Source organism: Taeniopygia guttata, chromosome 2 (genome assembly GCF_048771995.1).
Source record: "Taeniopygia guttata chromosome 2, bTaeGut7.mat, whole genome shotgun sequence".
In the NCBI taxonomy this organism is placed as follows: Eukaryota; Metazoa; Chordata; class Aves; order Passeriformes; family Estrildidae; genus Taeniopygia; species Taeniopygia guttata.
In genome coordinates this window covers 107,202,701-107,208,442 of record NC_133026.1, presented here as the reverse complement: position 1 = coordinate 107,208,442, position 5,742 = coordinate 107,202,701, and the positions used below count along the sequence as shown (strand labels likewise).

General features: G+C 37.4%; 1 long non-coding RNA gene across 1 annotated transcript; it reads left to right on the top strand.

Annotated features, from left to right (window-relative positions):
* The first annotated feature begins 238 nt into the window (after positions 1-238).
* On the top strand, positions 239-4,759 carry LOC140682410 (uncharacterized). Its single transcript, XR_012054113.1, has 2 exons — positions 239-1,150; positions 4,464-4,759. It is a non-coding gene; the product is annotated as an uncharacterized lncRNA (long non-coding RNA).
* Positions 4,760-5,742: the final 983 nt, after the last annotated feature.

The following is a 5,742-nucleotide window of genomic DNA, read 5'->3' as shown; positions in this document are numbered from 1 at the left end:
TGTGGGCCCGTTTTCTCTCCCTTTTCATCTCCATCTTACTAAGCTGATAAATAAACTGTTCATGAGGTTTCTTTTTTTTTTTTTTTTTTTAAATTTAATTACTCAGTTCCAGCCACTGGTGATTCCAAATGAATGAGATCTTGGGGCCCAGCCATTTTGCATGGAGATATTGCAAATCTATTAATGATAGAGGTACGCAAAGAAAGGTGGTGGAACCAGGAGAAGACCTGGACAAAAAAAGTGGAAGCACTGAATGACATCCAGGTAGAAAGTGATGCAGACTTAGTCATCTAAAGAAGCAGAGGGTGAGAGTGGCATGTGAAATTCCAATTTTCTGCTTTCTGAGCTTATTTTAACCTGTTATACACAGTGCTGCAACTGTTAGACCTACTAAGCCACTGACAGCAATGCCAACCATTCCATTGCTTCCATGAGAATACAGCTAGGCTGATATAAAATAACTTTACCCTAGAAAACATTTTGAAGCACCTAATTTACATTTTTAAAAATGTGTTTTGTGGATGAGCAGTCTTTGTTGACATCTCTTTGGGTTTCAACTAAAATTGAAGCACATCTAGTTTTATTTTAAGATTATTTAAACTCTAAAATATTTTTAAATTAGAGAATTAAAGAATTTTAGAAACATTTTTTTACCTTGAGTAATACAGAAAACATAGAAATTAATATTTTAATAGCTGCCTTTTTTATTTAAAACTCATGACTAGTGGTGGCAACATTTTTTGCAAGTTCTGAATTGTCTTTTATCTCCTTCCGTAGCATGAGGCGAATTAAGAGATGGCTATATATAGTTTTTATCTATGCCTGCTGAGAGTGGACAAGTCAGTAGCTGTCATAGAGAAGGGTTTGGTTGTATTTATGTGTCAAACATTAAATGTTCTGGAAGCAATGTCTCTGTATTCACCATAGGCAGTGCTGGTTATTTTTCAAGATCTGAATACTGAACAGGTCGGTCCTGGGACTGCTGCAGAACGACACTATCCTGGACTGACTTTCTTGGCTTGAAAACAGTAGGCTTCAGCCTTGCAATGCAGGATCCACCCTCTCATGAGTACTGCTTAAATTCCACAAGGAAGGAATCAAGACCTCTGTCTGTCCCTTGTGATGGAGAGTGGCAAACTCAGGTGGCCAGGTAAGTGCAGCCTACAAAATAATGGCACAGAGAGGCTTTCAGCTGATAGAGAGATCTGAAGCACCTTCAGATATTGTAGGCAAATTAGCCCCTAACCACATAAAGGCAGAAATCAAGGACTAATCTTGGAAAAAGCTTGAGACATGCTCAAGGCAGGACTTCCAGGCATACAAAGGAAAATAAGGCCTCTTTTCTGAAAAGCATTGTAAATTCTCTACTGTGTGACATCATCAAGTAGGTACATCTATGAGTGTGTTCAACCGCAAATTTAGCAAGAGAAACTTGTGCATGCCATGTAGCCACACTCTCACAGGCTGCTTATACCTTCCCACCTGAAAGCTGCTCCTTGGAATGTTGTTTTATCACTTCTTCCCAGCTGCTGTGTAAATCCTACAGTCTGATATTCTGGCACAGGAGAAAGGACTTGAAGAAGAGGAGGTGTAGACTACACTAGTCATTCAGTGGATAAATGTGTCAGCAGTGGAGTGCATTGAAAATTATGTCCCTGGGAAGAATGCTAAAAGAAATAGGTATATTCTGATGTCTGTAGCGCCTCAAGAAGCTTCTTTCCCCCATCAAGATGCTGCAAAACAAAGAATTTGCATCTTTGGAACAGAGAACTTGGGAGTACGGTATGGTCATGAGAAGGTGTTACAGAAGCCAGTGCAGTAGTTCCCAGTTTTCACATGGTTTTAGCAGGCAGACAAACACAGCTAGTTTATAATTGGCCTTTCCTGGAACTCAGAGGCAGGCCCCAGATTGTGACTGCCATTTGAAAATGCTGCAACACATAATGAAAAGACTATGGAAAAACTGCAGCAATCTACATTACTTATGACATCCATACAGGGGCCATTTACAGAGCCAGAGAAATTAAAGTAAATGTAAGAGGCCTGCCAAGTTGTTCAGAATGAATGCACGTGCTCTCAAATGTTAGAAACAGACAAAACCATCATATATGGCAAAAAATAAATGGATTGCTGTAAAAAGTGGTCATCAGCCTCTCTAGGAGCAATTTAGGCTAAATTCGAGATGCAGATGGTATAATCTCCACTATGATCTTCTGGAAAGATTTGACAGAGGTGGGTGCTTTGTTGACTGTTCTTGCACAAGGTCACAGAGCTGACTGTATGTCATTGTAAAAAAAAAAAAAAAAAAAAAAGAGAGACAGTAGAAGGAAAAGCAGGTTTTACATTACTCCCATTGTGCTAGATGAAAAATCATCGGGCATTCTCTATAACGGCTGTAGACACTTGGAAAAAACCCAGTGGGATCCTAGTACTTTAATCACACTATTGATCTCCCTTTACCTATATCATTATGGTATTCTGGATTTTTTTTTTTTTTTTGATCTGTGTGGGGTTTTTTTCTTTTTTACACAACCTGCTAAGATTTTGCATTCAGTTTCTGCATAAAACACAGAGTACCAAATCTGTGATCTTTTGTACAGCTACACACAGCCCACACAGCATTAAAATGACCATCATTTTGCTAGTCATGTCATGTGTAGGTGGCAATATGAAGAATTATACTTTAAAGGCTAGTCTCTCTAAGTTAACTCAGGATGGAACAGTAGACCAAAATGAATAGCTCTGTTCTATTTAACATTTCACAGGAAAAAACCCTATGATAAATTACAGAAATGACATCATGACTGTGGAGATAGCAAATGAATAACTGAATTGCATTGCTTTAGTGCACCTGGTTTGTGTTTCTAACTTACTTGTTCACTATTTCATATTTCTGACACAGAAGTATCTGTTAAACTTCCAGACCACCTATTTCTTCAATTAAGATGTGAGGGCTAGTAGTACATATTTTGTGGCATTTTAAATAAGCGCTTTAGCAGGCCACAAAAGATCAAAAACCAAGAAGTAATATAGTTTTACTAGGAGGTTGTTCTGGCATTTATACATCATGTTGAGTACATCAGAAAACAAAGCCAGTTTAAGAACAGTTCTGTTCCTCCTAATGCACCAAACAGGTCCTGAAATTATTCACTTTAAATTCAGTGAAAAAGCCCCATTACATTTAATACATCAAATGTTGTTGACTAAAATGTCAATATTTACAGTTGCCACCAGGAAACATCAAACTGTCACAGCACTTGCCTTTTGACAGCAGAAAACTAGCTCTCCTTGGTTAACACCACATGGAAAGTACTGGGAATAGCAGTCACAGTAGGGATAACAAAACGCTTGATGAAATCCAGGCACTGAAATCCACGGTGCTTTTCTCTTTAGAGGCACTCCTAATGCAATAGGTCTACAGAGGCACAGTAAGTAACTCCCACATCAACCTCTATTACATAAAATAATTAAGTCTACATCAATGATTTGGAATAAGAGACCATTGCCACAGGATCAATGTTGTGCACTTTGAAGAAGAACAAACCTGAGATGCACCATGCCATTTATTTTCCATAAATGCTTTGGCTTTGCCTTGCTGTTCTTGCATCTGCAGGAGCCCATTATCCTGGATAATATTCTGTTCCATTGACAATTATATCTTATTTCTGTCCTTTAAGTAGCTGCTGCTTTGAGGATCTCTCATTATGTGATGCAATTTTCATCACTGAACCTCCTTTAACTTTTACTGCCAGGAGTACATTTTTATATTAACCCCTGCAAGTATCCAGAAACAGCAGTTTGGAGTCGGCAATCTGGTAGAAATTTGATGGCTGCAGCAGGATGATCACTACACAGAGCTTGGGAAGCAACTGATTTGTATTTAAGTGGTCAGCAGGGACAATAGAAATCCCAGCACTCAGAAGAAAATGAGTAGATTTAGGCTTTTCCCACATGCTGTGCTCTCAATAATACAAGCTTTCACTAAAAGGAAAAGAAAAAAAAAAACCAACTTCTAGCCCTTCCAATTGCAAAAATAGTCTTCACTATATAAATCCCATCGCTGCTGTTTTGTTGAGTCTGCAGCTAGCTAGACTGAAACAATAGCACCCAAAGAGCCCACAACTCCCTGGTTGCATCTTAATGGGCTGTTTGTTAACTTCAAAGCTGACCATTTAAATGCTAACATTATTAGGCAAGTAATACAAAACATAAGCACCCAGCTTGAATCATTAGCATTTAATTGCCTAACATTTTCTCCTGTTTAATCTGCAGCACTGTGCAAACTGGTCTTAATTTTGGTTTTGAACAGTGGAGCACTCACGGTTATGTTGCCCTGTTTGGAGGGACTCATGAAGAAAAAGCAAAATATTTGAGCTTGCAAAACCTGTATCTTTTAATGCCACAAACAATGCAGCTTTACTCTAAAGTTTTTCAGCTTTTTTTTTTTTTTTTCTTTTTTTTAGGTTATTTTCCTTGACTGACTCTGGGCAAGGACTGTTGTTAAGAAGTGAAGATTCAACTGCTAATGAAAGAGTTCAGAGTTGTTTCCTTTATTCTTTGCTTGAGCAAATGGGGAAAAAAAAAGCCCTTTCTATTGCTTTTTCAAGGTGGTGTAAAGGTCACTGACAATAGCTCCCCTATAGATGCCTGAGTAAAACAGGAACATGATAAGCTATGGAAAAATTCAAATTCTTTTTCAGAAAAGCTGTTTCTGAAACGTGACTTGTTCCTTAAAATAAAGAACAGATTTTAACTCTTATCTTCAAATCTTATCTGAAGCTTAAAGCATGCCCCCTGAATGTAAAAAACCACCAGAAATGGTGAAGTAACACAAATAATGTAAAATATATACAATGAAACCTGGACAAAGACTAATAGATTAAATCATCAGTCTAAACTGATGCTTAAAGAAAAGTGATGATGTGACATTTCAGTTTTTAGCGGCTGAGTTCAAGCCTGGAGTGTGAGGATGGAAATTCCATCAAAACCACCCTCACTGAAAAATAATTCCCGAACTCCTCTTTTTTTTTTTTTTTTTTTGAGATACACTTTATTGTTAATTTCAGAAGTAATGAGAAAGATGACATAACCAAGCAATTGTGGTGTATTTTTGACATTTTTCCTCTGAGATTTACTTTTTTCTGTTCATTTTTCTTCATGCTTCTCTGTTGTCTGGTCTTCATTGTTAAAAATCTGGGGTTTTTTTCTCCTGTTTTGGGAAGTGTTTTTTACACCCCAAAAAAGCATAATGAAAACAAAATTCCAGTTTCTCTCCAAGGTAGACTCACCTTGACCAACACCATTTCCCCCATTAAGTTAAGATTTCAGTAAATTTACCTGGCAGGAAATACTACCCAACTGATCCTCACTGGTACTGTGTCACTTCAAAATGCAACTTTTTTGGTTTGAAAAGAAGCCCTGAGACAGATGGACATACCAAACCCATGTATGCAGAACAAATCTGTCAAGTGGCAGATTTAAATTTATTTTACATAATATTTTCACTCAGGGATTAATTTATGGAAGATTATTATATATTAAACCTGTAAAGCTCCCTGGATTCACCATTACACAATGTTAGCCTGTAAGAATTACACTGACCCATCTGAAGAATTTTGTTTCTGGACAAACAAAGCATTACTAGGCAGATTTACCAACAGATTTGCCAAAAGAGTTACAAGGTGGAGATTCCAGCCATTCTTCAAAAGAAGCCAAATAATATTGCTGTAAAAAAATTTGAAA